The sequence below is a fragment of the Mobula hypostoma genome, chromosome 2 (genome assembly GCF_963921235.1).
Source record: "Mobula hypostoma chromosome 2, sMobHyp1.1, whole genome shotgun sequence".
Classification (NCBI taxonomy): domain Eukaryota; kingdom Metazoa; phylum Chordata; class Chondrichthyes; order Myliobatiformes; family Myliobatidae; genus Mobula; species Mobula hypostoma.
Window position 1 is genome coordinate 64,804,933 of NC_086098.1, and position 12,800 is coordinate 64,817,732.

The 12,800-nt window shown below is 42.7% G+C and overlaps 1 protein-coding gene across 4 annotated transcripts in view; it reads left to right on the plus strand.

The window, feature by feature from the left end:
- Nucleotides 1-1,186: 1,186 nt before the first annotated feature.
- Nucleotides 1,187-12,800, plus strand: part of LOC134340674 (probable E3 ubiquitin-protein ligase RNF144A-A) — a 104,073-nt gene continuing 92,459 nt past the window's right edge. For all 4 annotated transcript variants that reach the window (XM_063038125.1, XM_063038141.1, XM_063038114.1 and 1 more), the window contains exon 1: nt 1,187-1,473. The gene's annotated coding sequence lies outside the window, so the exon portion shown is untranslated. The remainder of the gene's footprint in view (nt 1,474-12,800) is intronic.

Consider the following 12,800-nt stretch of genomic DNA (forward strand, 5'->3'; position numbering starts at 1 on the left):
AATTTTTCAACAATTGATGAATTGCCAACAGGGCAGTTATGTAATTTTTAATGTTAATTATACTGCGATAAAAGTGAATTCAAGTTTTGAAAAATCACAATCAAAATACTTTAAAATGCTCAAAAGTATATCAACTGAGCATCAGAAAACGATGCGGTGCTGCTAAACACGCTGTACTTTGAAAAGATCTATCAGTTAATAAAGTACTCTAATTGAGTAGGATTAATGGAACTGTGCCCACAGAATGATTTGGGTATCTTCAAAACTATGAAGGGAAAGAAAATCACCAGTTGTCTGGAAAATTTAAAGCAGATTCAATAAATCTACGAATGAACACACAAAAATATAGTTAGCCCCCAGAGAGACGGCAGTGCGAAAACAAGGAATAGCATAGATGCGGGAAGAAGGAAGGAAGAAAGAAAACAATAACAGATGCAGGATGGCCTGAAATTGGGTGGGTCAAGTTGTCAGGTTTCGGCAGAATAGTTAACGGAGCTTGTACTTACTGACAAAAATTCCACTTTTTTTGTTTTCAGTCGCATATTTTATGTGGGTTCAGGTTTTGCATGAATGGGTGGGAGCAGGTGGGAAACTTCGAGCCATCGTGAACCCCCCCCCCCCGCCGCCCCCGATTTATTGACAGTATTCCAGCAAACAACCCACAACCCTGCCTGTCAGGTCGCTCCAAACCTCTCCTTTTGGTTTCTAACAATGCATTTACATAGCATCTCTTCTTGAGGCCTTTTGGACTGTGTCACAACGACTGCATCCCTCTCAAACACCGTAAATGCTTGAACGCCTGTGATGTAGTTTAAAACCCGAGCTTCCGCCGTGGTTCGGTACCAGGAACTGGGCTCGAATCTCTTCACCACAGTGGTGAAAAATGAAGCCGATCCCACGCAAAGATGCAGCTAAATATACAGCCAGAGCGAAAGCCTGGAAACGTCGATTGCGTTTCTCGCCGCACTGATGTCGGACCTGCTGAGTGATTTCGTTCCAAATTCATGCATCCTAGCTCAAGACTACACCTCTCTTGGGCCGCGAAAGTGTGAGCTTGGCAGCGGCCGGACTCCGCCGCGTTTCAATCGCCGCCTAGCAACGGCTCAGCCCTGGGTTCTACTCCCATTGTCTGGCTCTGCGCGGAGCTCCCGTCTGTCTCGACGTTCACTTTCATTGGCAGCGGCCGCAATCAGCGCAGCTCAGTGGGCGGAGGGTGCCTGATAGTGACGCAGCCGCCCGCTGATGGAGTGCGATCGCTTTCGTGGTTAGGCTGCCGGATGCAGCCACTGCTACCTTTGTAGACGATAAGGAGAGAAACAGAGAACATTGGACAGTGGATCTCGGTTTTGGGTAAAGAAGACGGGAAAAAGTAGAGAATAAACCTCTTCCGCTCCCAGCTTCCCTGGACAACCGGAGGTTAGCCTCTGTCCGCCTCGATAGGTTTTGCAACTGAACCCAAACAAAGAGACAAAGGTGGGTCTTGCATCTTAAAATCTTGAATGTCTCTGGCATGACGAGACAGGATGTGAATCTCTAGTAGTTCATGGTTTGGGCCTGTCTCTTTGCCCTTTATGCAATTAGCAGCTTGCGGCTCTCCTGACATTTCGGTAATAATGTCATTACCCCTCTGAACTGGGACTTCCAGTTGGCCGAGGCAACCTTTGTAATTTGCTAGATTCTTCGTAAGTATTAATACTTTGTTAATCTCGCAACGGGAAGCGAATTTTCATGCAATAAATACCGCTAAAAATTAGGAGCAATGTATTTTTTTACACTCTGTCCCTTGTTGCCCAATATTTACAGCTGCATCTCAATTGACAGGAGCGGTTTGCACCGATGGTAACCAGTTTGTATATTTATCTTCGGACATTACACTGACAGTACTGTACTTTGTAAAACCGGATAAATTTCAGTTTTTAAATTGCACGCAAGGATCGAAGTGCCAAGTATCAACTCCTCGATAGAATCGAACCCACAGATAATATAGTTGGTAGATTTTGCCTAAGCTATCCCAGTTACAGCTGTTATAGAAAAAAACATAGATAGTAATTAATATATTTCTTATACCAAACATTAGTTTTTTTCCATGACGAGTGTCAAGAAACTGGATCGGTTAGCACCAATTTTTCATGTACGGTAACACAATTTTAACCCAGTGTTGATTGTCGTTGCGTCGATCGGGAAAATGGACCAGGCACTAACGTGCGTCGCTCAATCCAGTATGATAAGTGATTTTCCGGTTTAAGACGCGCACCAAATTACTGCACTGTGTTTGCAATGACCATTTCTGCCTCTTAACGACGTAAATTGGATCTTAAAAGTTTAACCTTTGACCTTAGTGGAAAGCTGTCAAGTAGGAGTGTATTCTGCGACTTTGTTGCCATTCTTATTTTTTTTAACCGACCCGCTTCGCTGACATCGGGAGCCTCAGAACTGACTGCAGGCTGCTCACCTTCCAGTGGCATACGATGCTAAATTTGAGCAGCATCTAGTTGCTTACATGCTTCTGCTATGGATATTTCAGTGAGGACGTCATTGGCAGCAGTCCTTTTCTGGAGAAGTCATTGTAGTTGGTGTTGGTGTTTAGCCACGGAATAAATTGTAGAGCTTGGGGCTGGAGAGAAAGAAGCGCTTCACACTTGAAGACTTCTAGAGGTACCACTTCAGAAGGATGACAAGAATGAAGGTGGGGCCGCTAAAGGATAAAGAAGGCAACATGTGCCTGGAGGCGGAGGAGGTTGGGGAGGTCCTAAATGAATACTTCGCTTCAGTATTCACAAGTGAAAAGGACCTTGATCAGGGTGAGGCCGAAATAGAACAGGCCTGTGTGCTGGACAATGTGGAGATTACGGAAGAAGAAGTGTTGGATCTTCTTAAAAACATCAAGATTGATAAATTCCCAGGGCCGGACGTGATATACCCCAGGTTGCTGTGGGAAGTGAGAGAAGAGATCGCTGTAGAAGTAGCTATGATATTTGAATCTCTTTGGCTGTAGGGGAGGTGCTGGAGGATTGGAGAATAGCAAATGTAATTCCCTTGTTTAAAAAAGGTAATAGGGAGAATCCTGGGAACTATAGACCGGTGAGTCTTACATGGGTGGTCTGTAAACTATTGGAAAGGATTCTTAAGAATAGGATCTACGAGCACTTGAGGAAGTACAGTCTACTCAAGGATAGTCAACATGGCTTTGTGAAGGGAAGGTCGTGCCACACGAGCCTAATTGAGTTTTTTGAAGAGGTAACAAAAGAAATTGATGAGGGTAGGGCGGTAGATGTGGTCTATATGGATTTTAGCAAGGCATTTGACAAGGCCCCCCATGAGAGACTCATCCAGAAAGTCATGAGGCATGGGATCATTGGAACCTTGGCTGTTTGGTTAAAAAATTGGCTTACAGGAAGAAAGCAGAGGGTAGTAGTGGAAGGAAAGTATTCTGCCTGGAGGTTGGTGACTAGTGGAGTGCCGCAAGGATCTGTCCTGGGACCCCTGCTCTTTATGATTCTTATAAATGACCTGGATGAAGAGGCGGAAGGATGGGTGAGTAAGCTTGTGGACGACACGAAGATTGGAGGAGTTGTGGATGGAGCTGTAGGTTGTCGAAGGTTACAAGACGATATAGGCAGGAAGTAGAGTTGGACAGAAAAGTGGCAGATGGAGTTCAATCTGGATAAATGTGAGGTTAGATTAGATTATGAGGACACTCAGTCCTCGTTTATTGTCATTTAGAAATGCATGCATTAAAAATGATACAATGTTCCTCCAGAAAGATATCACAGAAACACAGGACAAACCAAGACTAAAACTAACAAAACCACATAATTATAACATGTAGTTACAACAGTGCAAAGCAATACCATAATCTGATAAAGAGCAGACCATGGGCACGGTAAAAAAGTCTCAAGTCCCAGTAGCCCCATCATCTCAAGCAGACGGTAGAAGGGAGAAACTCTCCCTGCCTTGAACCCCCAAGCGACGCAAATTTGCCGATGCATTGGAAGCACCCGACCGCAGCTGACTTTGAGCCCGTCTGAAAACTTAGAGCCTCCGACTAGCCCTCCGACACCGAGCACCATCTCTGCTGAGGGCTTCGACCCTGCCCCAGCTGCCGAGCAACAAGCAAAGCCAAGGACTCGGGGCCTTCCCCTCCGGAGATTCTCGATCACACAGCAGCAGCGGCAGCGAAACAGGCATTTCAGAAGTTTCACCAGATGTTCCTCCGTGCTCTCATGTCTGTCTCCATCAGATCAGGATTGTGCACGGCACCCTACTTGACAGATAACAGATATAATTCACTGGAGTGGCCGCTGCAAGCTGCGTCGCGCCGCCATCTTCTCCTCCTCTGTGATACATTTTGGAAGGACAAACCAGAAGGCTGAGTACAGTGTTAATTGTTGGTTACTTAAAAGTGTGGATGAACAGAGGGACTTTGGGGTTCAAACCCATACATCCCTCAAGGTCGCTGCACAGGTTGATAGGATAGTTCAGAAGGCCTATGGGATGCTAGGCTTCATTATTAGGGGGATTGAGTTCAAGAGTAGAGAGGCCATGTTGCAACTCTACAAATCTCTGGTGAGACCACACTTGGAGTATTGTGTTCAGTTCTGGCCACCTCATTATAGGAAGGATGTAGAAGCTATGGAGAGGGTGCAGTGGAGATTTACCAGGATGTTGCCTGGATTGGAAAACAAGTCTTATGAGGCAAGGTTAGCAGAGCTGGGTCTTTTCTCTTTGGAGCGTAGAAGGATGAGAGGGGACTTGATAGAGGTCTACAAGATTATGAGAGGCATAGATAGGGTGGATAGCTAGTACCTGTTTCCCAGGGCACAAATAGAAAACACCAGAGGGCATATGTACAAAGTTAAGGGAGGGGAGTTTAGGGATAAGTTTTTTATACAGAGGGTTGTGTGTGCCTGGAATGACTTGCCAAGGATGATGGTGGTGGAGGCTAAAACATTAGGGATATTTAAGAGCCTCTTGGACAGGCACATGGATGAAAGAAAAATAGAGGGTTACGGGGTAGTGTGGGTTTAGTACGTTTTTTTAAAAGGAATATATGGGTCAGCACAACATCGAGGGCCGAAGGGCCTGTACTATGGTGTAGTATTCTAGTGTCTAGTGTCTAGACCAGCTGTTTCTGATGAACAAAGTACTTTTAGGCCTGAGTTGTCATTCGCTAGGGTGTGTGAAATGTTGTGGGGATACCTTTGATGAGTCTTCTGTGCCTAGTGGCATTCCCTGGTTTAAGCAAGCTCTTGTTGACTCTCAGCTTCCTCACACAAGTTAATTCCAAGGAACTGCAGCAGATCCCCACAATGATTCTCAGTTTGCTGCTCACTAGGGCATCACAACAGAGTAGATGGAACATGCCTTCAGAGATGAGCCTGTGAAACCATAACCCCACAATAATATACTGCACTCAGTCACCGCAAGGGGTGTCCAAACACTTTGATTCATGTTGTATTGCTATGCAGATTCACCTGCACTAACTGACTATAGGATGTCAATGAATGAATCCCTATCAAGTTACTGAATTAGCTGGCAGAACTGTTCTTGGGTTGTTTGAAGCTCACTTTAGGCTTTTATTTATGAGGAAGAGTGCATTGGGAATTTGAATGAAAACCAGAAAGGGCTGGAAATTCTCTGCATGCCATGGAGAGGTAAGCAGAGCTACAAAACATTCCAAGTCAAACAACACTTTGATCTGCTGTGTTAATTTTTTTCACTGACCCTTCACCATTGCCAAATGAGTGTGGTAATACTGCAGGCATCTCCTGCCAGGATTTTCAAATGTTATCCTTAACTCATCTCCTGGCCTCCTCATCACTGAAGTTTAACTCACATATATGTCTTTCCAAGTCTCCTTCACTGAATTCCAAGCTCCTGCAGCCTCCTTCCTTGATGATTACTGCTGCTGTGATCCCACTGAGAATTGTGTAGATCATGTTTTAGCACATAGCAAGGTATAAGCCACCCTAACTGTCTCAAACATCTTCTTGGCCAATTGCACAGTTGTGGTTGTTGGGTCTGGAATGGAAGACAATGTCTGAGTGTGCTGAAAAAAGCTGAAGTCCACAGCATGGAGTCATACACCATGGAGAGAGGCCATTTGGTCTAACTCGTCCAAGGATCTCTGTCTGAGCTAGTTTTACGTGTCTGCATTTAGCACATATCTATTTAAACCTTTCCTATATTGAATCTGTCCAAGTGTCTTTTAAGTGTTGCAGTCATACCATAATACCATATACCATAAGATATAGGAGCAGAATTAGGCCATTTGGCCCAACGAGTCTGCTCCACCATGTCATCATGGCTGATTCAATTTTCCTCTCAGCCCCAATCTCCTGCCTTCTGCTTGTATCCCTTCATGCCTAGCCAATCAAGAATCTATCAATCTCTGCCTTAAATATACATAACGACTTGGGCACCGCAGCTGCTGTGGCAGAGAATTCCAGAGATACACCACTCTCTAGCTAAAGAAATTCCTCCTCATCTCCGTTCTAAAAGGATGCCCCTCTTTTCTGGCTGTGTCCTCTGGTCTTAAACTTCCCACCATTGGAAACATCCTCTCTATATCCACTCTGTCAAGGCCTTTCACCATTTGATAGGTTGCAATAAGGGCACCCCTCATTCTTCTGAATTCCAGCAAATACAGGCCCAGAGCCATCAGATACTCTTCATATGATAAGCCATTCAATCCTGGAATAATTTTCATGAACCTCCTTTGAACTTTCTCCAGTTTCAGCTCATCCTTTCTCAGATAAAGGACCTAAAACTGCTTACAGTACTCCAAGTGAGGCCTCATCAGTTCTTTATAAGTCTCAACATTAAATCCTTGCTTTTATATTCTAGTCCTCTTGAAATGAATGCTAAAATTACATTTGCCTTCCTCACCATAGACTCAACCTGCAAATTAACTTTTAAGGAATCCTGCACAAGTGCTCCCAAGTCCTTTTGTACCTCAGATTTTCGTATTTTTTTCTCCACTTAGAAAATAGTCAACCTTTTCATCTCTTCTACCAAAGTGCATGACCATACACTTCCCAACACTGTTTCCATCTGCCATTTCTTTATCTATTCTCCTAATCTGTCTAAGTCCTTCTGTAGCCCCTCTACTTCCTCAAAACTACTTGCCCCTCCACCTATCTTCATGTTGTCTGCAAACTTTGCAACAAAGCCATAATCCAAATTATTGACATATAATGTAAAAAGAATAGGTCCCAACACAGGCCCCTGTGGAACACCATTAGTCACTGACAGCCAGCCAGAAAAGGCACCCTTTATTCCCACTCTTTGCCTCTTGCCAATCAGCCAGGCTTTCTCCATACATTATACCCACCTCTACAGCTTCCTTTGGCAGCTTGTTCGATACATCCACCACTCTCTGTCTGGAAAACCTTCCCTTCGGATTCTTTTTAAATCTTAACCCCCTCATGATAAACTGTTTAGTTTTAGACTCCCCCATCCTGAGAAAAATAAAGACCTTATCTATGCTCTTCATGGTTCTATAAATCTCTATAAGGTCACCACTCAGTCTCTTATTGTTAAGGGAAAAATGTCCCATCCTGTCCAATTGCTTCTTATAACTCAAGTTCCCAGTCCTGTTCAAAGCAGTGGTTAATTCACGATAATGTCATATGTTGCTTGTATTTTGAACAAGGTTGATAATTTATCTTTGATACAGATCACGGTATATGTCAAATTTCTGGATATACCTGTTGAGTTTATTTCCCATTAGATTCTGCGAAATGTTCTTTTCTACATATTTATTATTTGCTTTCAAAGTGAGATAATTAATATTGAACATTGTTTCCATTTTGTAATCTACAAATAAACCATTAGACTGATCATACTGTATAGATTTATTCATGCTGTTGTTATGCAACTCTCTTTATTTTGTGAAGTAAAGCAACTCTTCATTAATATTCTCAAAAGAATTGAGCCATACCAGGAATCATAGAGAGACCGTAAGACTTTTAGAGTAAAGATTGTAGGGTTAGTGCATTGGAAAGTAGAGTGAAAGTGAAAGATTGGCCATAATCTTATTAACTGGTAAGCAGGCATCAGAGACTGAATAGTGTACTAATGCAAAACACACAAAATGCTGGGGGAACTCAGCAGGTCAAGCAGCATCTATGGAAATGTATAAACAGTCAATGTTTTGGTCTGAGATCCTTTAGCAGGACTGGAAAGGAAGGGAGAAGAAGACAGAATACAAAGAGAGGAAGGAATACAAGGTAAAAGATGATAGGTGACGTCAGGTGGGTGGTGGAAGGGGAATGAAATAAGAAGCTGGGAGGTGATAGATGGAAAAGGTAAAGGGCTGGGGAAGAAGGAATCTGACAGGAAAGGAGAGTGGACCATGGGAGAAAGGGAAGGAAAAGGGGCACTGGGGGAGGGGATAGACAGGTGAGATTAGGTAAGAGGGGGACCAGAGTAGGGATTTGAAGAAGGGATGTGTCTATAGTGTACATCCATGCCCATTCATTATGCCTCCTTTTTGTTGTGTATGATTGGCACTTATGGCTTTAAAGTCAACATTCTTCGGGTACATGTCCAGACTGTAACAGAAACATCGACATAAAATAGAAACTCATATTGTGCCTTGTAAGTAAATGCATTCAGGAAGCTAAATTTTGTAGGGCACAGTTAGAATGAGTGATTGATCATTTTGAGAAGAATTTTGAATGGCTGCCGGAAATGAAAAGACTGGAGGAGGTTCAGGTTGCAAGTTTGTCAGAAAGTGGAAAGATGTTAATTGAAATTTGGAAGAAGAGGCCAACATTAGGCCTAAAGATGTAAGAAGAGGCACAATGTTGGGGTATGCTGTGCATTTGCGGACAACATAGAACAGCAAAAGGCCCTTTGGCCCATTGTATTTGTGCTGATCATGATGCCAATCCAAACTAATCTTATTTGCATGCACATGGTCCCTATCCTTTCATTTTCTGTCTGCTCAGGTGCCCGCCCAAATATTTCTTAAACATTCTTAGTTTCTGCTTCCACCACTTCCCTTGGCAGTGTGTTCCATGCACCTACTGTTCCCCGTGTGTAAAAAAAATCACCTCTTAAATCCTCTTTAAACTTTCTCTGTCTTGCCTTGAAGTTATGCCCTCAAATATTTAACATTTCCATCCTGGGGAAAAAGTCTGGCAATGAAGAGGACTTCAAAAGCTACAAAGAGCCACAGTGTGATGGGTTTAAACATCTTAATGTGAAATTCTTGCTCAAATACCATTGGATTATTTGTTCTTTGTAAACTTCAGTAAGATAGCCCTTCAAACATGCTAGGTGAGACTTGCAGGTTGTACAGAATCATTGATTCGGAGGTTAAAAACACAACATTATTTTCATTTACAATCATGTTTCACATGACTAATGGTTCATATTTTGCTGGATTTTGTCTGTTGCTCTCAATGTCTGCTTACCATCTCCCTGCACCTGTACTGTCCTGGCCTGGATGTGGAGGGCCTGTGGATCCTATAGCAGGGCTGACTGGCGGAATACTACCCAGAGCTTCAACAGCCAGTAACTTTGAAGCAAATAATTTTTTAAAAAAGTTTTGGGAAAGTAAAAATATTTAAAACACATAAAACATGTACAAAATTCAGAAACCTTATGCCAAAACAGTATTTAAGAAGGAACCTGTCTTCACCATTCCCTGTATAATTCAAGCACTGAAATTTCAGTTGTCATTAGGTGACTCATGCCAGATCAAGAGATAAGTTTTCTCCAGCATAATCACTCTGGAATATCAGCAGTACGGAGCTCAGTGTGGTGGTGAAGTTTTTAGCATTCCAGATTTATCAATAGTTTGGTACTTCCCCATGGAGTTAAGCTCCAGGTTTACTTCCATTTAAGCAGCTAAAATGTCGGCGTCTTATCAGTCACCTCTGAACCCACAAAACAAGAGCGTAAGCAAGGCATCCTTGCTCTTGAGGGGCGCTTGAGAAGAATAGATGTCAGTTGTTCAGTTCAAGTCTCTGACAATTATCTGCAGTTGAGACTAATAGATACTGATGCTTGGAATCTGAGAGAAACTTGTTCAACATGGAAAAACAAATTCTGAGATCTGCTGGGTATTCATTGATCCACATGGTTCAGAGTTGCCCTGACGGGATGGTGTAAGTGACAGGGCTGTTTATCTCATTGACTTGTATGGAATGTTGTTGATGTCAGGCAGCAGAGTAGCGATGGATTGTGTTGGTACACACGGGATTAACACTGTCAGCTGATGTATGCAGTAATTTCTTACATCATTTACACTGTTGTGATTGAAAATGTTCCCGAATATGAAAAGCAAATTAGAGTTGAAGCCTTTTTGCATCATTGTTGTGAATGACAGTCAAACAGATCTCCTGCGTATCGTGCTCTATGCTATTGTTGTCTGTTCAATTCAAAGTTCAAAGTAAATTTTACTATCATATATGTTTCCATATACAACCCTGAGATTTATTTGTCTGTGGGCATATTCAGCAAATCTATAGTATAGTACTTCATAGTCATAGTCATAGTCATACTTTATTGATCCCGGGGGAAATTGGTTTATCATTTATCACAGAATCAAAGAAAGATCAACCAGAGTGCAGAAGTCAACAAACTATTCAAATGCAAATATAAATAAATATCCATAAATAACAAGAAAATGAGATAAAGGATTCTTAAAGTGAGATCGTTGGTTGTGGGAAACATCTTAATGACTGGACAAGTGAAGTTGAGCGTAGTTATCCCCTTTTATTCGAGAGCCCAATGGTTGAGGGGTAGTAACTCTCATTGAACCTGGTGGTGCAAGTCCTGAGGGTCTTATACCTTCTACCTGATGGTAGCAGTGAGAAAAGAGCAAAGCCTGAGTGGCAGTGATCTCTAATAATGGATGCAGCTTTTGTATGACAGCATTTCTTGTAGGTGTGCTCAATGGTTGGGAGGGTTTTACCCATAATGTGCTCGGCTGAATCCGCAACCTTTTGTAGGATTTTTCATTCAAAGACATTGGTATTTCCGTACCAGGCCATGATGCAACCAGTCAATGCACTCTCCACTACACATCTTTAGAGGTTTGTCAAAGTTTTTGATGTCATGCCAAATCTCCGCAGGCTCCTAAGGAAGTAGAGGCACTGCCATGCTTTCTTTGCAATTGTGCTTTCATGCTGGGTCCAGGACAGATCCTCTGAAATAGTGACACATAGGAATTTAAAGGTCCTAACCCTCTCCATCTCTGATCCTCCAGTGAGGACTTTCTCATGCTCCTGAAGTCTATAATCAGTTCCTTGGTCCTGCAGACATTGAGTGAGAGGTTGTTGTTATGACACCACTCAGCCAGATTTTCAGTCTCTCTCCTGAACGCTGATTTGGCCCATAGCAGTGTTGTCATCAGCAAACTTGAACATGGCATTGGAACTGTGCTTAGTCACACAGTGATAAGTGTAAAGCAAATAGAGCAGACATTGAGCAGACAGCCCTGTGGTGCACCTGTGCTGATGGAGATCATGGAGGAGATGTTGTTGCCAATCTACTGACTTGGGTCTTCAAGTGACGAAATCCAGGATCCAATTTCACAAGGTAGTATTGAGGCCAAGGCCCTGGAGTTTATTGATTAGTTTTGAGGGGATGATAGTATTGAATGCTGAGCTGCAGTCAATAAAGTGCATCCTGATATACAAACAAAACAGGTGGGAATCAAAACAGGTTGAGATAGGTAGGAATCAAAGCAGGTTAGAACTGCTTTTAAATACAGACTCATGTAAGTAGGCTTTTATTAAAGCTGAACATGTGTTGTTATATAATTTTGCCTATTCCATAGGTATCTACTGTGTAAAACACCTATAATTGTACAATGGAGAAATAGAGGAAATTGGCAGATGTGATCCTGAGCTTCAGCTTGCCTTTCAGTTCATTTCTTTACCCTGTTGACTGTCTGATCTCTCCCTATCATCCTCATTTTCTGCAAGCTCAAGAATCTTCAGATACAGTTTATAGATACTTGTAGATGAGTTAAGTGAATGGCAACAAGTTGGCAATTGGAGTATAATGTGAAGTTGTTCATCCTGGAAGAATAAAGAAATATTATTTAGATGGCGAAATATTCAAGAAAGCTAGAGCTCAAAGACGGTTAGATTTTCAGAAGGTCTTTGACAGGTTGCCGCACACAAGGCTGCTAAACAAGATAGGAGACCATGGTATTACAGGAAAGACACTAGCATGGATAGAAGATTGCTGACTGGCAAGTGGCAAAGTGTGGGAGTAATGGGGGCCTTTTCTGATTGGCTGCCAATGATTAATGGTGTTCTGCAAGGGTCAGTGTTAGGACCAATTCCTTTTACCTTATACGTCAGTAATGGAATTGATGGCTTTGCGGCCAAGTTTGCTGATGATACAAAGATAGGTGGAGGAGCAGGTAGTGAGTGCTGAGGAAGCAGGGAGGATGCAGAAGGACACAGACAGATTGGCAGAATGGGCAAAGAAGTGGCAGATGGAATACAATGTCAGGAATTGTAAGTCATGCACATTGGAGGAAGAAATAAAAGTTTAGACTATTTGCTAAATGGGGAGAGAAGTTCAGCAATCTGAGGTGCAAAGGGACTTGGGAGTCTTTGTGCAGAATTCTCTAAATGTTAACTTGCAGGTTGAGTCAGTGGTAAGGAAAGCAAGTGCAATGTTAGCAGTCATTTCAAGAGGACTAGTATATAAAAGCAAGGATATAATGCTGAAGCTTTATAAGGCATTGGTCAGACCACACTTGAAGTGTTGTGAGCAGTTTTGAGCCCCTTATCGAAGAAAGGATGTGCTGGCATTGGAGAGGGTCTAGG